The 22,915-nt window shown below is 37.1% G+C and overlaps 3 long non-coding RNA genes across 16 annotated transcripts in view; 1 reads left to right on the top strand and 2 right to left on the bottom strand.

Moving 5' to 3' along the window:
- The window catches only part of LOC136248933 (uncharacterized), an 11,947-nt gene extending 6,482 nt beyond the window's left edge, over positions 1-5,465 (bottom strand). The window contains exons 1-4 of one of the 5 annotated variants that reach the window (XR_010697941.1): positions 4,925-5,465; positions 3,243-4,810; positions 3,064-3,160; positions 1,750-1,850 (exon numbers count right to left, since the gene is read on the bottom strand). This is a non-coding gene — a long non-coding RNA (uncharacterized lncRNA). Of the gene's footprint in view, positions 1-1,749; positions 1,851-3,063; positions 3,161-3,242 lie in introns of those variants that run through there. The other 4 variants (XR_010697942.1, XR_010697940.1, XR_010697944.1 and 1 more) reach the window with 4 other exon arrangements.
- On the top strand, positions 5,099-15,772 carry LOC136248932 (uncharacterized). Of its 8 annotated transcripts, none has more exons than XR_010697933.1 (10): positions 5,100-5,163; positions 5,241-5,460; positions 8,447-8,637; positions 8,990-9,033; positions 12,171-12,263; positions 12,319-12,478; positions 13,612-13,798; positions 14,483-14,568; positions 15,488-15,538; positions 15,589-15,772. It is a non-coding gene; the product is annotated as an uncharacterized lncRNA (long non-coding RNA). The 8 variants fall into 8 exon arrangements; XR_010697938.1 differs by having other exon boundaries at positions 14,483-14,575; XR_010697935.1 differs by having other exon boundaries at positions 5,099-5,163; positions 5,335-5,460; positions 13,612-14,568.
- LOC136248935 (uncharacterized) overlaps positions 15,172-22,915 on the bottom strand; it is a 22,267-nt gene continuing 14,523 nt past the window's right edge. For all 3 annotated transcript variants that reach the window (XR_010697947.1, XR_010697946.1, XR_010697945.1), the window contains 2 exons: positions 17,419-22,905; positions 15,172-15,660 (listed from right to left, as the gene is read on the bottom strand). This is a non-coding gene — a long non-coding RNA (uncharacterized lncRNA). The remainder of the gene's footprint in view (positions 15,661-17,418; positions 22,906-22,915) is intronic.

The following is a 22,915-nucleotide window of genomic DNA, read 5'->3' as shown; positions in this document are numbered from 1 at the left end:
TGACAGCACTGCAAACCGTACTATGCATTCTAATACCAGCAACTGTTACTAAAATTAAGGAGCGAATTTGGACGAATTATGTTGGTGCCAGGGCTAAACGTTTGCCACCATTATGGAATGACTTTCTAATGAAGATACATTGTGAACATTTCAACAATGAGTCACTGTTTATGGAACTTGTTAATGAATGCATATTTCAGCATCTTTTATGTACAACTTTCAAGGATAGAGGAGAGCCAAGTATCTAAGAGCCTGATGTTACCTTCAATGAAGAAGAAGAAAATACTATCCGGTATGAATGTGGGTACATAGGCATGAAGTTACACCAAAAGTATAGTATATGAAGATTGAGGGAGAAAAAGCAGCCAGATTTGTGGATGTTTGGACAGAATGCAAGTAGATGACCAGACTCCAGAACTGCCATCATTTTAAAATTACACTACCCAATGGATCAAACAAGTTAATAGAGGAGGACTATTCGAAGTCAATGATGATACTTATCACTTGTTTCGTGAGATAGAAATTGCTATGCAATACAAGCTAACGCAGCATATTAAGGAATCCAGCATCATGTCATTTGCAGAATCAGCTGAAGGGAAGGCCAAAATAATTGACTTGGTGTGTCAAAACATCAAGGTGCAATGTGCATGGGACATCATAAGCTGTACTATAATAAATGATGACAACAACAGTTAGGTGATAGTGTTGATAATTGTGGGGAAGTTGATTGAACTGGTGATGTTGGCACAGTTATTGGTGATGGAATTAGAGGAAGAGGAGATAACAATGATGAAATAGATGTAACAGATATTGATCCTGGTGATGAGAATGGTGACTGAATTGATGTTTTTGCCTCAGATGTTGGTGGTGAAATAGGAGACATAGGCAGTATTAGTGCATGGTAAAGAAGGAGTCAGAAGGGGTGTCGAATTAGATGTTGGCATAGATATCTGCATGGGACAGAGCTGTTGGTGCCTGCAGAGTCATTGAATTTAATGAAATTACTGTAGCTAACTAAACATCAGGATTATAGTTGATACGTATATACATCAACACAATAGTGTACATGCATTATTATATACTGTATATATTGTTGCTTAATTATTATAATTATATTGAAATGTTGCATCATTGTATATACTATTATGCTGTAAGTATAACTGCACGATGCATATAGGCCATACACATTAGCTAATATTCTTGAACAGCCATGCATGCAGATTCATCATTTAAAGCATATATGCAAACATAATTGCCTCAATGGAACATTTTATGCATGTAATGTTATAACGACAAAAGGACGTATAACAAATTTTTGGATGAGAGGGCTGGCTAAGAAGGTAATTAGTTGATAGAATTTGCACAGTGCATGCAGCATTTGCAAAGACTTTGCATGCTGTACCTGTGGGGAGGATATATAGCTACACCATAGAAAATTTTAAAAAACACATTGAAATGCTTTGTTTGAACTTTGAACAAATGACTACTCTATTAGAGTGTTACAATTTTACAAAGTGGAAGCCCCTCTGCATGAATGAGGGAGCTCTAGCAGCACAGTTAGCCCCACGCCTATAATACAAAATAGCTAGCATACCAATTTGTATATAATATAGCTATAGTTATACATGCATGCATGTAGCTATGTACAATGTATACACTCAGTATACACTATAGCTGTATCTGCAGCTATATATATATATGGCTATATTAATATACATGTACATTTTTCTTTTTGCTTGGATGCCCTGGTGCTCTGTGCTTTCCTTCTAGCCGCTTCTTTTCACTGTTCTTGTACCTCCTTCCAATGCATACCTTCCTGTATCCCATTATTACGCCAGTGTCTATAGTATCTAGCGGATTGTGTGCATGTGCATAACATTATGGTAACAATAAACTCTCTTTTACTGGATGCCACCATTATGTCACTATATGCATGGCCACGTCAAACTCCAAAACCCAGCACAGTGAAACAGGCTAAAACTGAGCTATAGAAAATAATTCCATCTACAAAAAATAAAGCACAACACCTAATAGGTGATTACAAGTACTGTATCTACATAAATATTATTTTCGGCAACCAACTTTTGTTTGGTTGTGAAAACTCCAAAACTGAGAATACTCACTAGCTACCTAAAGAACTTTCCTATCGGACTGGGTCGAAAATATCCGTGCGTTTAGCCATTTACTGCTGTAGACTAAACTACTCTAATAGTATAAGCAAATAGCAAGGGTATTTTAAAGGACTCTTCTGAATTTTGTGAGCTGAACATATACATAGAAGTAACAAATTCAATTCCTACTATAGTTAGTATTGAATTAATTTACACTTCAGATCACCTTGATTAATTATGTGCTTTTCATTGCAATGGTTTCTACTAGCTTGTAAAACTCCTAATTTTGCCTTATAGTAATGTCATCTTGGTAATGTACATAGGTAACTATGACCTAATTGTGTAGCTTTACAGATTACTAGTTTGTAAAGAAATTGAAAATTTACTGTAATGGCTTGTTAATACAGATCTGAGCTATCACAATAGGCTAATAGTAATACCACTATACTATCACTATCATGATTGATTTGATATTGCACTATCAATGCTATCGCCCAATCCTACAGTTATCAGAGCTTGAAAAATAATGGAATAAGAATCACAAGAGTTTAAACAAGCTTTTAGTGTATGCTGAACAAGCCAGGGAAAGGAACCCTTGGTAAATTCAGCACTACAAAAGATTAAAGCATCTTACCCTAGATCTCTTCAGGTTATGGGGGCTAGAGTACCTCCACTATTATTTTAGCTCATAGATATTAAAGTCCTCCAATTTGTAAGATCAAAATACTCTAATAGAGCAGTCATTTACTCCAATAAAACTTCAAATGTATTTTCAAAAAGCTCCTTAGGGTTATGCCCCAAAAACTACAGCAAGGTTTGCATGCTGAGTGTCTTTCTGCTCACTGTATAAATTGTATCAACTAGTTACCACTCTTCCCAACTCCATCATTTGAAATTTTAATTTTTTGCTTACAAAACAGTTCATTCAACTTATGCATCATATATGACTCACACAGAACTCATCTCCATGCAGTATCAGGATGCATCATACCAATATACTCCATGGCTAGGATATTAATGCAATCTCTTCAGGTTCATATACCAAGTAACTGTAAGGGGATATGGCCCATAGTGGTAAAACATACAATTTCATTACTCACGTCACAAACCACACATACTTAATATACTTACCTGGACATCTTCTGATTTCTGGTTTTAATGATCAGCAAGCTTTCTTAATACCGTGGACATAGCTGCAGTCACTTCTCTAATCCTTCAATATTGTTCTTGTGAAGTTCCTTTCCAGTGATGTGGAAGCTTGACCAATGTACAAAGTGTGAATACTTGTGCAAGTATCTCATACACTACATTGACCTCTGTATAGGGCTTGTCTGGTACTCTCCATAAAGACAATACTCTTGCCATTCCTATTAATTCTTTAGCCTTCACTTGACCTCATCCTGAATCACGTGAACTCAAAACTATAAGGCCACTCCAAATAAATTCTGTTTCCTGTCATCTGCTTACTGTCAGCTCTATTACATTATTCCATTATTTTCTGGTTGTCCTTGCACAACGTACAAGCTCAGTAAAAGCCATCTTGTAACAGTGTCAGCTCACATGTCAGCAGTGCATGCTATCAAGTTGGCACAGATTCATGTTTGTGTTATCATTGCAACTAAAAAAAGGAAGGTACAAGCTTAAGCATGCTTTTATGCAGCTTTTTATGGTTGTGTCAGGCAAATAATGGCTTGAAAAGCTGCCAATCTTATAATGGAAACGGAACACCCACCTGCTTGCAAATATTCCTGAGACAGAGAATTTATTTGGAATGGCCTAATGCTGGTGATACTCAACTTCACTTGTCTCTGCTTAGTCTGCTTACCTGATTATGATATTGGGAATTATGATCAAGGCAAAATACTGGGAACTCTGCAGATGCAAATTCAAGTGTAGCTTACTTTTGCTGATAATCCCTGATCATAATTTTTGCTTAGTGGAGTGCTCTGCAAATGTTGGTCTACCCAAAATTCCACTAACCTTGTGCAATCAGGTCAGTTTTATTAATAGAGTTGGGCACAAAATGGATCCAGTAAAGCTAGCACTTTTGTTTAGCGTTATCCCCATGCAGATTTTGGGCCGGATTCTCAGTACTGCACAGCAGCTGTAGAAAAGCTTGTTGATTGGCAATCATCTTAGGCCACTGTTCGGCAATTTTCTGTTTCTCATCAGAAATTTCCAAATATAGAGAGCAGGCAGGTGGGTTGTTACCAATATCCCCACTACTTGCCACAATAATATAGACTTAATTTCATACCTTTATACTCCCAGGGTCTCTGCATAATGGGCAATTTGCTAACTTATAGCTAACTCAACATACGTAGTTAGTTTGGCAACTATCCTCTTTAGATGTAGCTACATAATAGTTGTCCTTCATCACATGATCAGTTCCACTCAAGGATCAACTTCTTACTTGCAAACTGCATTGCACCAATCTTTCACATTCTTCTTGCTACAATGCACAAGGTAGCTACTGTATGAGTGGTATAGCAATCTTGACAACAGAACGGCACATCCTCAATATTTTGGTTAATCAGATGAAATAATGGTTAAATCTTTTGTAATGGGGAAATACAGTAAAAATATATGTGGGTGCTGATGAAAAACAGAAAATCATTAAATAGTGGCCTTGCGTGGTTCTTGCCAATCAACAGGTCTTTAATTCAGAACTGAAGTGCAGAGCATATAGCTATACAATCCTGGAGGAATGCAGAACAAATCACAGACCGTGAGACACAATGGATTAAAGGTGGTAGCTAGCTACCCACCAAGAGTCTATCCACAGGTGTGGCTACGGGTTCATTAATACTTACACGATGCATGTAGTTCTTCATCAACCATGGATTGCTGGTATAACTAAATCGATAAGGTATCAAGTGTAGCCGGACTGTAGCTCTCCCCTATCTGAAGTACGCCAAGTGGTCCACTGCTGACTGTGCACCAGTAATATGAGATCGGCATTTATTATTATTTTATAAGATCGGCATTCACGTGATGAGCTGTTCGAAGTGTGAGTCATGTCTCCACAAGTGCTGTGTCACGAATCTCGAAGGTATGCGCGTTTAAGCATAGATAATATGTCTTTATTTACTCGGTAAACTATCTGGCTGCATATCTCTCTGTTTCCAGCTTAGGTGTGTGATAAACAAAGGAATTTCTGATCTCAACTGCGCGTGCGGGGGTGATGTAATTGCCCTCTCTTTTTTTTTTTTTGTCTCTTCAGCTCTTTTAACAATGAATACTGGATCACATGTGAATTGATGTTGACAAATGCTCATCGATCAGTCGGTTTCTTGAGCACTTTGACGTGGATTTTACCCGCTAGGAATAATTAACAAGTTGCAGACAGGTACGTAAATAGAGGGCATTGATATATTTTGTGAGTTGAGTGTGGTCACAACAAAATGATAATGCCAATATACGTTAAAAACGTTCTATAATATCGCACCACTGGTATTCCATTAGTCTAATGTGTGTTAATTAGAACAGTCAATGCCGGAAAATTGCCTATATGTAGGAGAAATACCATAAATATAGTGTTTTGCCCATGTCACAGAATTTGTATCAGTCTATGGTTACTAGATGGTAAAAAAATGTCCGTGATGTTAATATGCTGTGCATTGTAATGTGTTGAAACTGAAACGTTGGGAGGTGGTAGGTAGTTAAATGGCCACATCATGTCATTGAGATAAGGTTTGCATGTTTGTTAGTTGCAAGTGAATTCTTTATTTTGGGTGTGGCTTCTTTGTGTGGTTGGATATAGTTTACATTGTAAGTCCCTAAAGTATTGTGGTTTGTTGACTTAAGTGTGTACATCTAGGCAGACTTCTTGCTTGTTATGAAATAATCTAACTAAAATTAATCAGCTTGTATATCACTTTTAAATGGGGTCCAGTCAGAATACTATGGGGGATTCAAAGTTGTTTTGGAATGTTGGGGGGTGTTTTGTCTTGGTGGTTTATAGGATTATGAGAAAGGATCACTGTGAGCATGCGAAACATGAGGTTTCTACTGGCAAATAGACTGGCCTGTACATGGATTTTCCAGTATAGCTCACAGTACAGTATCCCAAAAGCAATACTAAGTACAACAAAGATCTTGTAGAAGCCTTTGAACGTAATTATGAAGCATGCTTGAGCTGATATCAAGCCCTGCACTTAAATTAGTCTGCGAACTTGTCACTACCTCCGGACAGATGGCTGGTGTTACCTACAGAACAGCTCAGTATCAAGAGAGAGAAACATTACTCTATCATTATGGGCTGGTTAAGGTGTCGCTTGTCATTTGCACTGCTATTTGTATTCAGGGCAGCTGTTCTTCCAGAGCAGTTAATGGGGAAGATGTCTCCCTTGCAAATTGAGGCTGGTTTTAGGGTGATATTTTTGGCTAGAAAAGCCCCAGTTCTTTATGATCCCTAATATACCGTACTGTATGTTAGGACGATTTTAACTTTGTTTACAGCACTAACATATGCAGAAAATCAGGGGAGTGGGATCACTTCTCGGATCCTTTCAGCATACTCACATTTCTTACTTGCTTCATGCTTTTGATAAACAGCAGACAGGGAACAGGTTCTATTGCTGGATGCATTGGGATAAAACAGCCTGACATCAAAAAAGGCATCGTCCTGCTGTTGAGCCCAAAACCATGTGCCTTCAAATCAGCCCTAACACAATCCTCATCATTAGTACAACGATAAACAATAAGTAGAGATCTCCCCACTCAAAGGCTGCAAAAGTGGCTCCACACAGACACTGGGGCATACTTCAGCGTGGAGCCGAGCAGTGAGATCACATACCTCATTATATTGAACCACCTGTAGAACAAATCATATAATGATCTACCAAAAAGCATTTTCCTTAATGACACATGGTATATTGGGCAAAGCCCACCATACCTGAGACAAAGAGCATCTCTAAATTCTCCTGTATTTTAATAAAAACCATGAGAGTTAACTGGAAAAGCAAGGAGAGTGAGCCCTTCTTCTTGGCAGTTTCTACACAATGATGTAAATTTGAAGAGTAAAGAAGTTTAACAGCCTGTAACTGTTGGGAACAGTTGAGTTGATGAATCTGTCTATGAAAATTAGTTGTAATTAAACAATCGAATGTAGCATTCAGATACTGAGGGACAATGCCAATTTCAAGAAACCTTGGAAGGCACTATCACTAGCCGAAGACCCATTCGCCTCAGACAAATAGGGCAGGCCTGTACTGGTGGTTTACCTGTCAAAAATGTTGAACAATTGCATCCTCCAACAGCTGGTGTAGGCATTAGATGTTTGGTACTGTTTGGAGAATGTAATTCCAGTGACCATGGTTTAAGGCAGCATAAGCAGAGTGGAGATAGGTACTTGTGATAGATCACAAACTTACCAATTCATCAGCCCATAACTGGACTTTGCTCACAATATACTGTTCAGCAAAAGTTTCTGTGCCCAAAACAGCCCCATGATGATGTTTTCCTTCTCCACATACTCATATATGCTCATGGCAAGCAGATCCCCCTGAATGTTATGACACTTACCCTTCTGTAGAAATAGTCATACGAAAGTTAGTATGGTACATGTTAGCAGTATAAACTGGACGCAATATACGAACATTATGGAGAGTGCCTTATGGTTAACTATGTTGAAAGCATTAGTTGCATCCACTAAAAGTACTCCATCCACTAAAAGTACTCCATCTGTCTCCTGTTCATGAAAAATACCTCTCATGGCATGAATGGCAGTTTCACAGTTTGAAAAGTCAGTGTTTAGTGGCATAGAATAATGCATTGAATCACAGAGTAATAAGCTGAAAGGCAAAAGGAATGAATTTCTCCAACTATAAATCACAAGAGTTCCACTCAAGTATTCAACACTATTGAAAGTTGAACGGAATTTGATAGGAAGGATTAAATGAGTCTTTACTAAACTTGTGCCTCTTACAAGTGTTGCACGTGTTGTTATTATTGCACTATCCATTTTGTGGGTGATATACACTACACCGGCGTAATAAGAGTGAATGGTCTGTGTTTATAATATAGCAATTATCTACATAAATGACTTCACAATTTTGTGTGTAAATTTTAGGGATTAGATGATTTCATTGTTTAGCACACATTATGCTTATTGCCACTGATAGTGATACACACAAAAAAACTGATGTCATTAGCCAGCATAACTATTTTGAAATTTCCATGTTTGTGTGTATGTGTACAGTAGTGTAGCCACTACTGTAGTGGTTGTGTACATCATTGGGAACCGGGAAAGCAAATGCCAACTGAATGTCTCACATGTGTGTGTATGCGTGTGTGTGATCTAACCATAACCATAGTGGTTCTGATATTCACAGGATAATTTCTGGTGATCATAAAGACTGTAAGAGATTCACAGAAAAGCCCTGGGGTTTTCAAATGTGTGATTCTACTTATTGGATGAGTCCTTGTCAAAACTATAAATCTGTTTAGCTAGTATCAGCAATGCTTGATGTTGTTGGACAATTGTAATATGTAGTCATCTTTGGAAAGCAGCATTCAGCAGCTGGTAAGGTATATACACTGTAATCAGTGGTGCTAGTTGTATATCTATAGAAGAATTATGTTTTTGTGGCTGAACTACACCAGAGAAATGTTTGTCTCGCTTGCATGTCACTTGTATTCCCTCAAAGTTATGTGTAATATGTAACTCATTGTTTTCTTCTGGGAGTAATATGTAAACTGTAGCACATTACATTGCTTGGAGTAACAAGTAATGAAGTACAATAATATCGATAGTTAGATAATCGTATCACAGTGATCCATTATCGTGAGCATGAATCAGACATGCTTATCTCAAAATAGTCTTACAATTGAAACCTAGTATTGTCAATTATATATTGTAATTATTTTCTGATTAGCTCACAAGATTTGCTGTTATTTCTGAAGAGTTGTTGAACACAAGGTTTGCTATGCAGTATGTATTTTGATATGGTATAGGACAAATAAAATTACGATGTACTACTAAATTATCATTTGGATGATAAACTGTCGTATCGTGATACAAGCAAGTATCATGATAATCGATATAATTGCTAAATTATTATTGCACATCACTAGCAACAAGTAGTAACAACAAGTAGTAACAACAAGTAGTAACAACAAGTAGTAACAACAAGTAGTAACAACAAGTAGTAACAACAAGTAGTAACAACAAGTAGTAACAACAAGTAGTAACAACAAGTAGTAACAACAAGTAGTAACAACAAGTAGTAACAACAAGTAGTAACAACAAGTAGTAGCAACAAGTAGTAACAATGCCATCTCTACTACTTTATTTCAGCAACTTGTATGAAAAAGCTTATGAATAGTTTTCTTTGAAGTTTGGAGAGTTTCTACACTGATATGGAAGTTTGCCAATATTTCGTTGACCAATAAATATAGTGGTTATAGAATTTCTGATAATAACCTGCTGTATAATAAAGTCACCTGTGTAGACTGGCTATTGTAGTAATCCCTTAAGCTACCTGCTAAATGCAGCTATGCTGCTTACTACAGCTATGCAGCCACCTGCTTAATATAAGGTCAGGAAGTTTGGTGAAAAGGCAACTGGAAAAGACAGGTTTTGTTGTACTGATATTTTGTGGTAGTGGATTGCAATTGAACCTGTTAATCAGGACACTTGAAAATGAGGACAACCTGCATAATCTGGACACTTGGTAATGGTCTCAAAGTATCTCTTAACATGTAAACTAACCTGGAAAATTAGGTCCCAAGGTGTGGTTTCACTGTCTGAACAAAATAGTTTACAAGTATTAAGGATTGTGGAATGTGGGATTCAAGCCTGTGCATGCAATATAATGGTTTGCTGTTGAAAACCTAGCAGTGCAAAGCCCATTTGCTGGTGTGATGGAAATCATATAGTATTTAAGATTATGGTATAGTCATGGGTAATCATTTTAAATTTTGAATGCCATTCAATACTTTGTGAGAAGGCCTAGGGTTTACCCTAGCATTAAATTCTCAGGCCAAAACTTGTCATGTAAGTAGCCTTCCAGCAAAGAAACTTGCAAACCCTTTATAAAATGATCCATAACTCGATGGTGGTTGCTCCTATTAACTTGAAAGAAATGTCGCTCACTTCTCCATTAAATTTCCTCCATCAGGCCATATATGACTCCTGTGATTAAACCACAATAGAAACTAAACGTGTGGCAATAAGATCAATTTACAGAATCATGCATTGCCATCCTTCAACGCTTCATAACAAGTAGTTGCAGTGTTCGTTTAAACTTCTCTAGGTAGCCCAGCGAGCAGACTTTCGACTAATGTTTAGTTTTAGGCGGTAGGAGTAACATTCCCCTAAAGTTCTATGTGGGTTTAAGTAAACATGAAGCCCTTCATATATTTATTGTTTTGTGTAGCTACAGTGTAGCTACAGTGTAGTTTGAGGCAGCTGAAACAAGGGAATCACAGGTTAGCCAACCTGTACATTGTGCATGCTCCAGCTGTCACTACCATGTTTTCTACTGCCAAATGTAGCAAAAGCTGTAAGCTCTATGGACATTGCTGGGGCATGGTGATACTGTATATTAAATCCACACAAAAACAGCCAAGCTGTGAAAAAATGGTGATTATTTATAATCTACTTATAGTATGAACAAGTTGAGGCTGGATCCTAAAAAAACGGCTAAAAATGAAAAGTGGATTTTTTCTCAAGAGAATTAGCATTTTAGCCAACCAGATGATCAGTGGTGAATGTGGTTGCAAATTGGCCAGTGGCCAACTGTACTCTGGTGGTGACAGTAAAACGCTTTTTTAGTGATATCAATAAACACCTGGATTATTCACTTACTCAAGAGGAGTTTGAAAATCTTTGTTTTGTTGCAGTATATGGAAGTTATGTGGGTGTTTGTTTACGTCACATCGAAATGATAGCTCGCGATCAATCTTTCTTCACTAATTTTGCCTTTGTATGTAGTGAAGAAAGGTGATAGAAGGACAAAATGTACTCAGTAATCAATTCCCTTACTCATGGTAAACAGGATGGTACAAATTTCAACTTGTGTCATTCTGCTCGTAAGTTACAACCATTTTAGTAAGTGCCTATATTTTATTTTCCCTATACTTGCTGTACAAATCAATTTTTCTGCTGTTGCTACTTTGAAGGGCTGTAACTCCCAAAGTTTTTGGCATATGAGACTGAAACTTTGCCAGAGCATACATTTGGCTGTAGTATGTATGCGTTGAGCTGAATCCTCAAAAACATTTAATAACTCATGGATGCAATTACACTTAAAATTTGGCTCATTTGTAGCACTGCTTGACCCACTAATACGAGGAAGCCATAAAAGTACACCCTATGTTTCCCTGAACTTGTAATGGAGCCAAACCACACATGTATGTTGATAACACTTGGATTTTTTAATAATAAATTTAGGCTTGCACGATTGTGTTGGGTTTTTGCAGAACCAGTCACAAATTTATTAGGTCCTGTGGAGGCATTTTTGGCATTTTTCTTCCCAGTGACAGAGATACAAGCCTGTTTTGCTTGAGGAAACTACAAAAAGTGCAATAAAATGTCTTCACAAATAGTAAATTGAAAGCACTTCCACAGGACCTAGATAATTTAGTTGTTTGGTTACTTGTGCTGAAATTATAAGGATTCAGTGATCTGTTAGTCTGGTTATTGGTTTGCAAAACATTGCTCTATTGTAGACCACACACCCAAGAACAGTTGTTGTTCTGTAGTAAAAACAAACAAGCACAATTAGTTGTATTGCTAACACAACACAGTTGTTGAAATTATTTATCCCTGCTTTGGTGAAAGCAGATTTTGTGATTTGTCTTGCCCACGCATTTTAAAATATACCGTAACCTTAAACTGAAATATCTGTTAACAAGTCAACTGCTATACTGTCAGCTGTTGTATATCAGATTTATCATTCATTTTTGTTGTTTCAGAATGTGGCATTGAAGTTGGCTACTGCAAATATTTTTTTCTCAGTGTTTTACTATATGTGTTTATATGCTTTGCTCAGTTTAAATGATGGTAGTATATTGTGTCATTATGAAACTTGTTTCCCTTTTTCCAATCTGTAGCTATGCATATAGCAGTGATACATCAACCACTGCAGTAGAGTTCACAAGACCACTACGAAAACTTAAGATTGAGATGCTGAAAAATTCATAAAGGTACAGATATATTGGGCATTGGTAGTTATTTGGTACAATCTTTATTTCTATATAGAATGGAGCACCTGTCTTCCTGCTTAGCAACACATTCCACCAATAACAGTGTCTTTTTGGTAGTCCTGGTTGTTGGGGGTGTACCATGTAACTTCATGTGATGAAATTTAATTCCTGCATTGTCATGTTTTAAAAAGGAAGTGGTTTTGGAAGCCAAGTAGGTATGTAAGTAAGTGTATATGTGATGAATATTGTATTTGTGTGTGAGTGTGTGTGTGTGCATGTTTAAACGTGTGTGCGCTATGCAGCATGTGTGTAATATTCCACAGTGTGTATTTATGTATGGTACTCTAAAGAGTATTGTAAACATTATTAACATAACCAGATAGTGGTGAGGCATTACTAAGGTATTTAATGTATGAACTTTAAGTGAAGTTTACAAGTGGATTATAAGAAATACAAGAAAGATGGTACAATAATAATAGTCATTGTTTTCTGCACCCCTGTTTACTCTGAAGAACATTTAAACTACAACATACAATGGACATGACTAAAACACGGAACGGACTGGGAAAACGGACTGGAAGGAACTCCCCTGAAAACGTTGTTTTTGCCATAGAAACTCACTAAATCACTGCTACAAAGAATATAACACGTAACAACAGCCTTAAATAAACCTCTAAACGTGTGCTTGAACCACCATTACTACCCTGAGATAATTTACAAAGCGCCAGTCTGCCAGTTTGAGCGCCTGTGACAGCGAAGTTGTCGGTTAGCTACAGTTTAAGCAAACAAAGTATCACAGACTGTATTTGTAGTAGCCAGTTTCTTGCCAGCTGATTAAATACAACGTGGCCGCCACGAAGCCTACCTGTCACGAGCTGTCACCTGTAAAACTGAAGATCAGCCATCAAACTAATTGCAGCAATTAACCAGACCATGAATTCCAAGTAACATAGTGTCTTAACACTTGTGTCTTGTCTTGTTTACACATGCGAAACGAAAGTGCGCTTTTAATTAAACACAAAATGAATTTAATTTCAGACTATCTTTAAGTGCAGGGCTTAATATCGGCTTGAGCAAACTTCGACATCGTGTTCAGAGCAGTTCAGAGGTTTGTTTCAGGTAGTTGTTGCGTGTTATATTCTTTCTAGCACCTATACAGTGAATTTCTATGGCCAAAAAACGTTTTCAGGCAAGTTCTTTCCAGTCCGTTTGCTAGTCCGTTTTCCCAGTCCGTTCCGTGTTTTAGTCATGTCCACATACAATATAGCAGGACAAATACTTATGTGTGTCAGTGTGTGTGTGTCAGGTTATCATGTACTCACAGCTGTTTCTTGCCTTCCTTTTACAGGCATGATAATTCATGTTTAACTTACATGGCTTCATGATGTAAACATGATGCACCTGGCAGGCTTCCCAGTATAAACAATGAAGCATCTTTTTAACTTGCTGTACAGGAAAGTAGAAGATAATGTTCATGCTAAGACACCTTAATGGAACTTCTTAAGTGGTTACACAACAAAATAATTATGGTTCTGGTTAGTGTAAATGACAAAAGTTTGGTATGACTATATTGGGGAGCTAAGTAGAGTTTGTCAAAGTGTTTTTTACCATTTATATTGTATGTGTAGAAAATTTGATCCACCTAATTATTTTGTATGCTGCTGGTTAACTAAATTTAGTTTTCCCAAGCTTTGTAATTTGCTGTAAGATGCTGTTCAATCGTATGTAGTAACTGCGTTGTGTTGGGATAGCTGAAAGATTTTGGGGATACATATACCATTGACACACTACAGTGCTTGATTGATATTGAGGGGTTGGTATTGTTTAGTTTGGAAGTATGCTTGTTGATACATGACCGTATTCCTCCGAGACATCTGAAAAATTAGCACACACTTTTGAAACATAGTCGTGCAATAATCAGTTATAATGAACCCAGCGGGACCATCAACTGAAGCTGTCTTGATGGTTTACTGAAGTAGAGTCTGAATTGTGAGTAGTGATTTGTGGCTGCCCATAAGTCTTTGCAGTAAAAATTATCTTCTTAAGTGTGATTGTCACAAAACATTTGTAAAGAAGCCCTTTTCTTGTCTTGAGATACCCATATGGTTTCTATTGTATTCACTTTGAATTTGCTGCTAATGTCTTCCAATTGGTATTTGTGTGGATGTACTTATTGTCGTACATGGTAACCTTACTAATGTGTCTGTCATTACGTGAAGGTGTAGGACAAAGCTGTGATGTGATGGATAAGTGTGATTGGTGGTTCCATTCTAGCAGTATATGGAGAAGTCAACTGAATTTGAAAGTGACGTGTGTGTGTGTGTGTGTGTGTGTGTGTGTGTGTGTGTGTGTGTGTGTGTGTGTGTGTGTGTGTGTGTGTGCGTGCGTGCGTGTGTACATGTGTGTGTAGTGTGCGTTGTGTGTACTTGTGTGTGTACATGCGTATGTAGCATGTTGTATGTGTGTGAAGAAGACTACCAGAGATATAGGCATTTTGTAGCCATTTGTTGCTATACATCACCACATACTTATGTTGTTAGTTCCCTAACTGATTAATTTTATGAACTCTTGATAAATGCTGTGTTCCAACTGGTAGGGGCAGAGGCCTGATGTTGTATACAGTAAAAGATGTTTTGTTTCAACAAAAATAAATTTGTAGTGGATCTACAGGGATATGCCCACAGTAATCACCAGTGGTCAAGACCACCTACCATTCACCAACCACTACAAATTCACTTCTAAACTATGCAAATTATGGCCCTGCATGTTCTATGCTAAATTTTCTGGACATTCTTGTAGCCACCACTATTCTAAACCTGAACACATCCAGATTAAACCTGCCAAGTTATAATGGTGAAGCAACCTTACAAAGTTAAGTAACCTTACAAGTTATACAAGCTAGGAAGTTATTGCCACATTAATTTGTGCTAACCAGTTGAGTTTTTGTATGGGAATTTGATCACCTGATAATGTTACATATATGGATAATTGTATGGGTGCATTAAAATGGTATTGATTAGTGGTAGCCCACTGACTACAGTGTTTAGTGTATTGTGATAATGTTTAACATTTAGTGCCAAGTGTGTAGTACTATTTGTAAACTATTTAACACCATCTTGTACTCATTAATGTTAGTTATGTTCTGTAATTAACAAGTCTTGTTAACAAAGCATGTGGTCTGCATACCAGTTTAGTGTAGTAGCTATGTGATATTATCCTTGTAGATCGAGGTTCTGCAATAGATCTTCTGTTGTATGGATCAAATTGTGTTGAAGGTGAATTGTAGTTGTATTGTTTGACTCTTTATTTTTTGGTCTATTCACAGCAGCAGCAGCAAGGGTACTGTAGTTCCATCAAGGGTGAACCAGATGAAGAAAATGTGACAAATATCATATAACTATTAGCAAAGAAAATTACAACTGATGAGTAACTGGTGTGTATCTACTTGACTGTTCAGAGCACGGATAATTGTTGCACAACATATATATTATCCGTGGTTTAGAGGGTTACTGTATTGCGTGGGCATAAATAAAGGCCATTGCATGGTTGCTCGCGTACGCAGTGGATACTGGAGAAGCCTGGTTGATCTCGTGTGTTCTAAAAAATTTTCAGTCGTTAAGAGGAGAAACTACTTGCATACTGTTGTTGAGTGAACACTCTTTGCTAGGGTTACATCGATGTCGCAAGGTCTCGAACAAGGTACGTTCGACTCGTTATATTGCTATATAGCTGATGTTTAAATTCGGTAGACTGCTATAGGATCATTATAACGATCAATCTTTCGTCATGTAGGCAATAGTGGTAATTCTGTCGACTCAATTCAACTCATTTAAATTTATCGAAACGCAAGCTAGACGAGTGGGATTATATAATATTCCCTGGATGTGCAGGCAAGATGGATATGACGGTGCGGTGGCAGGAACGCTCACACTGGAGCACCAAAAGTGCAGAAACGTAGTTTCCACAAGTCACAGCAAAAATTAAATTTGAATTGTTTCGTGGGATAGACACCGCGCTTTAGTGCGGGTCGAAAAATTGGACGCGCGTTAGGCCTAGGTACTTCCCCTAATTACATAGTAGTATTTCCCCAATATAATACCCTAATGCGAGAAGGGAAATTTAGACTACGAACTTTCAGATAGCTACCCGTTGGCAATGCTACGTTATAACCTGTGTACACGTCGTTGGCACCCCAGCAAAAGCCATTTCTAGATAATTAGTCTATGTCAATCGCTTTAGCTGTAATGAATGCCTATCGTTTGAAGTGCTGTATTATAAGGCTAACATTTATTAATTCCTTGTTTCCTGTCCCCAAAAGAACATTCAACTAGCGCGGACGGGTGGTTATTAAAATTTTATTATTTTTAAAAATCATCAAAACACTGCAAAAATAAGCATCAGATAGCCAGCTGGCTGCCTCAGTGAAGAGAAATGAACCATCTGTAGGGTAAAACAACCTGCAAAATGGTTGGCTTTGCTCGTGAAACTCCAATAAACAATATGCTAACTTCATAGACAAACGCTGGATGCACACAAATTTCCATATTTCTAATTATTTATAAATGCCAATTACAATAATAATTACCAATGCGAGTGACGAAACTGGACGCAGGACGCAGGCAGGTAACAGGAAACAAGGTATTAACAAATGTTGGCCTAATGCTCCCTGTTGGTGTTGCTGGTGATTTGTAGGTTCTGAAGGCTGTTACTTGTGTCCTTTATTGGTTTTACTTCTATATAGCATTTCAGGATCATGCCAATAAATGGCGTAACAACCCACGACACATCGTAGATACCTCAGATTCCAAGAACAGTGAATAACAATTTTAATGAGCTACAACAGGAAATTTAAGTATATTAATGTTCTAATGGCATTCTGACCTCTTGACGCCCATTAATCCTCACTACATTAGTATTACACTGAAACAAAAGTATACTAGCTAGCTCTACAGGTTGACAGTTTGTGAACAGTGTTTCTGATTAAGCACAACAATGTCTGTTTTTGTGGCAAGCTTCTCACTACTGAACATTGCCATTGTGATGGCACCATGCATGCACATAGTTAATGAAATTGATTAATTCATTATGTTGATATGACAATTCAAAATTTAGGAAATGGTAGTATTTTTAACATAATAATGTATCTTCTTTTTACCTTGCTGTGTCCAAATAGATCTCCTTATGGACTCTAGTTGTGGTCACATGAGACTGAGGTCTATGTTTTTAATTGTATTCATTGCATGCTTCCTTAGCTAGTTGGTTCTCTCTTTATGCCCATGTAACAACACACTTTGGATAAATGTTGACCTAACCCATGGAGACATTAGAATGACCACTAAGAGAGTTGTCAACAACATTACCATAGCAACACAAGCTTTTAACCCACCCTATGAAAGAAAGTAGCACATACTAATTGCATTACTCACTATTACCCCACCAAGACAGCAATCAACACTGACTGTTACCATAGAAATAGGAATATATACACCAACACTTATAAGTTGGTTGGTTATTATAGTATGAATAATTTTCTTTTGATGTTGACACAGTTAATAAGGTTATTAATACACTCATTTAGAGACCTCATATTGGTAAAAACCACCAACCCTACCCACACTTACAAGTGTACATTTCTTTCACAAAGAGTACAAAGTTACTTGAGTAAAACTGCAGGTTAATGTCACAGTTATGTTCACTAATTTATGGTAAGCAAACTACTACATAGGATGAAGTCAACCAAGTTAGTAGAGTAAAATTATAGGCTAATGTTCCACTGACATTAATAGATGGCAAGTTTCCACAGGCACTTTCTTCGTACCAGAAAGTGACTGTTCTGTTGCTAGAACATGTGTTAGTCCCTACACTGACATTACCACATGGTACCCCTCCATAGGATACCTTTGGACCATCAAGTACTACTTTGTCTACATTAATAGTGTTTAATATATCAGAGGTTATTATTTCCTGCAATTTTTCCACTTTCCTTTTGTATGTACGCAGGGGCGTAGCCAGGATTTTTTGAAGGGGGGTTCCAAGAGCAGTATAGAGTTACCAGAAGCAGGAGTCTGGGGGTACAGCCCCCAGCCACTGAGAGACTTTCAATATTTTAATGAATCAAAACTCAGCAAATTGCTATATTTTATGCAAAAAAATACATTAATTATAAAGCATATAAGTGCCTTTGGGATGAAGCTAGTACTAGATAAAGCTACCTAATGGAAACAAACAGCACAACACATAGAGACACATTATAGTAATTTGTAAGTGATAGTTATCCCACTGGTATAGGAACCATGAATCCACTGATATAAATAGAATGACTTACAATCAAAACATTATAATTAACTACAAAATATAGATTCATTTTGCATAACAAATTATTGGAGTTCTATATCTTTATACGCTGTATAAGGTCATGCTCAGTTTTGCATTTAATGTTAGAATGTATGATAAGCTTCACTAATTCCTTAACATATGGATATGGATGTTCACATGCATATTTTATTAGAGTATACATGACTGTTCTATTAGAGTATATACCTGACTGCTCTACTAGAGTATATCGATCTTTAAACAAGTTTTGAAGAGGGCTCATGTAACTTGTTACCTCTGTAAATCCTTTGATGAATGCAAGCTTTATCAAATGTTGTGCTGTGCCATACATTATATTACTCACTCATTTTGTCCTGCCACACTAAATGGTATGTTAGGGTCCTGCATGCAAGGATCACTCAGGTTAACATACTATGTAACTTCTTTAGGGACCTTTCTCATGTTTGATACCACCCCGGTTAGTTTTTTACTTATCCTCTTGATAAAAGAGATATGGTTGTCCACCTGAGGACTCAAACAGTTTCACTTGAGAATTAACATGTTGAAGTCTGTAGTGTTCTTGACCACTCTGTACAGCAAAAAACGACCCCATGTGATACACCATCGTATCAACAAGTGCTTGTGTGCTATGATCTCCAAGTAATCCCAGTTGCTATAACCTCTCCTCCTCATCATTACCTATTGGCTGTGCTTGTTTTCTCATCCCTTTCCCCATAGCAGACAAGCATTTCATTTTAGCATCCAAAGTTGCTTGAAACTTCAAAAACTTCTTATCTTCAAAAAAGTTAATAGCAAACCCATCAAATCGTGCAGCTTTTTGCAGTGAACAACATAGGCTTAATGGAGGACATTTTGACATCGAACTTTGGCTTGGTTACTTTGGCGGAGCCGTTAATGTGACCAAACTGTGCTCTTGGGTAGTTGACCTACTAAAAACTATCTAACATACACTTCATATTTTGATAAGGAAATAATATAATCAGCTACAGTTACAATTCTTTTTAAAATTGAAGGGGTCAGCGGCAAAAGGGGACAAGTGCCATTTTAAAAATAAGGTGACCATGTGGTGGGCATTAAATAGCATTTTGTTGTGATTTTTCAAAGAAATAAATTTGAGACTGCCTTGAACTTTTAAATTCTGTTGTTTACTTAGTAACAACATTGTTAAATGATCCATTTCATTTTTAAGTGATGAAAAAATCTAAAATGGCACATGTCCCCTTTTTCCGCTGACCCCTTCAATTGCTAGAAGTGACAACCTCCACTAACAAATTGTTCCATAAAATGATGGCTGAAGGGAAAATGAATTATGGTAAATTACATTCATTCTAGTTGAACATTGAATGGATGGCCCCAATGTTGTATTGTCCATAACTACGAAATTGTTCAGTGTTTCATTATCACTTTCACTTCAGTTCTTCACTGCTTAAGCATTGGCCATCCTGGTTATACCTGAGACTCATAAATATATAGAAAAATTGTTCATTACAAATCTTACAGCTCTTCTTTGAATCATTTCTAGTTTCAGAATATAGATGAAGACCATACAGGTTAGGCATATTCAGGAATAGATTTTATCCCAGGAGACTGGACAAATACACATACTGATAAACACATGCCCTTGCATATACTCTCCTCAAAAATGTGGCCATCGCAACAAAACTTTATATAATTTGTGCCATTTTCTTATTGTGGCCGTCGGGCTTGGGCATATTAGGATACATGTCATGTGGCCAATGCATTTGGGCACACAACAGACAAGTGTGTATTTACAGAAACCAAGAAAACATTAGTTTCATTTTTCACACCATCATACCAAGTAATGGCCGGTTGGCCATTACAATAGCCTCTTTTCTGTGAAAAATCCCTTGGGGTGAGACATCTTCTATTCCAAAATTGAGCTAAATCAGTCCAGTGGTTTTTGAGATACGCGCCTTCAAAGTTCATCTTATTTTCTTTGTATTTTTCTTCTGCCATTAATTTTCTTTTCAAAAATCAAATATCACCATAACTCACAAAGCCTTATTGGATACTTTTCACATTTGGAGGATGTAAAAGGCATATATAGCACAGTTATCTTCCAATTTGTGTATAGATTAGTGGAAGTAGAGCAAAGTTACAAGCAATTTTCCAAAATTGCAAGTGTGATTTTTTGTCATGCCTGCAGGGTAAACTACTTGAAGAAACAACTTAAGAATCAGTATGCAGATAGCATAGCACAGACCTTTTGTGATTTGAAAAAACTAAGGAGATACTGTAATTTGCTTTTTTTTTCGTTGTAAAATAATTTGTGTATGAAAATTTCTTACACAAAACTTTTTACGCAAGATCAAACTACTCTAATAGAGCAGTCATTCACGTAAATCATACAAAAATACTTTACATGAAACTTTTTTGCACGAAAATAAAGCTAATTATGGTATAAAACAAAAATCAAACATGTGAAACAAGCTCAATCAAGATACTCTAATAGAACAGTCACAAAAGTAAAAAAAGTGCACAAAAAACATTTTAAAAATTGTTCAGAAATTGAACCAGGACTTCCACACTTATATGCCTAAACCCTTTATCACTCTGCCACTGCTGTCAGTTGCTCACATCATTTAATTTCTACCTCATCAATGAGATCTCTAGTTTACCATAATTGTTCTATGCACGTTTACATTACTGAAGGTTTGTACCTTGATAGTTAGTTACCTGACACATGCAAGAAAATTGAACTAGTTTGCATAAGTGGTTTAGCTGGTAGGCATGACAACATATTGCAGCAAGGCTAACTGCTCTATTGGAGTATCTTAATCGCACGACTCTTATGTATGTTTGGTAAGCCAAAAAAAGTAGTACTCTAAATAGAGTGCACATTTTTTTCTCAGCACTTCTAATACAACACACATGTACCTAGCGCATTTCGAGATCCTTTGTATAAATGCAATGCTCAGCAATCAATATGATAGAAAATTTCAAAATAGTATAATGTCTTAAAATCTAGTTCTTTTGTTTACGTTGAAGTGTTTGCTGACTGTTATAGATTGCTTGTATGGTAAGTAACAGAAGCAGCATAGTTCTTAAGCCATCACCTTTGATATCTCATAACTTTTTCAACCACACCTTTTTTTCACAGCTTTCCAGCTTGGTGTGGATTTGAAAGTTACAGCCATAAGCTGTCTTTACCTGTCTTTTTACTTCTACTGGCAGAGCAAAACATTAAATGGGTAATTTTCTGTTTATATTTTCAGCTTTTGCATGTATTTCCCCACCATTACAGATTTAAACATTATTTGTCTGAATAAAAATATTGAAACCATACAGGTCAGTTTTCAAGCTAGTTACCTCATGAACTGTAGAGTACCAAGAAATGCTTATTGGATTGTCAGATTCGTACAGCAAGCCTTCCAACATTATAGCTAATGTTTACAGAATTATACAAGCAACACAGACAACTTGAGTACCACCGTGTTTGTCAATGGAGACTGTAGATCGGAAATGCACCAGAAGCTATTGTGGCATGTATTTAGATAGTGGTAATGACCCACCTGCTTGCACTCCACATCTGGAATTTTCTGACGAAAAAATAAAACCAAATGGTGGCCTAATGTTTACAATTTGTTATGTTAGGTAGAAATTAAGGGAAGCGGATAACTGACAGCAGTGGCACAGTATGCTTAGGGTGTTCAAAATGTGCAGTATAATCAGACCTATAATGCTGGACACTGTAAAGCAGTAAATAATCTTTTCAAGGTTTTTCATTCTGAGTGATTGTTCTATTAGAGTATCTCAATTGTGCTTGTTAGATTTTTTCAAAGTACAAGAGATCTGAGTCATGACTGTTAACCTATCTACAGACCAACCTTTAATTTATATTTTTATTAGTGGTTTATAGTGTGACACAAAATCACATTTGTGACTGGATTTAGCAAAATCAACTATATGGGTGCAAGAGCCAAAGCTGAGATAACACCAGCATGAAGTTGCTGCACCATCAGGCCAGGCTAACAATTTCCACATCAAACTCACCTTCCAACTTATCGGGTCTGTTTTTGGTAGACTGTTTTCTGGCAGCCTGCATAACCATGCCAGATGTCTGTACTGGTCTCTGAACACCAGGGACGTGCTGTAGAGGTTCAAACACTCCGGACAGATGAGTAGAGAGCTGAATGTGTGATGTATGTCTGTTTTGTTAGATTTCAGCCTATTTCCTGCCTCTGATGGGCTGTTTTGTGGTCTGGTGCCTTCAATTACATCCTCATCCATTTTGTAGTCTATCTCTTGCTCACCCCGCCACTTTTTGAGGACTCGTGATACAGCAACACTGGTGAAAA

This window comes from Dysidea avara, chromosome 3 (genome assembly GCF_963678975.1).
Source record: "Dysidea avara chromosome 3, odDysAvar1.4, whole genome shotgun sequence".
Lineage (NCBI taxonomy): Eukaryota > Metazoa > Porifera > Demospongiae > Dictyoceratida > Dysideidae > Dysidea > Dysidea avara.
This window is presented reverse-complemented; position numbering and strand designations above follow the sequence as displayed.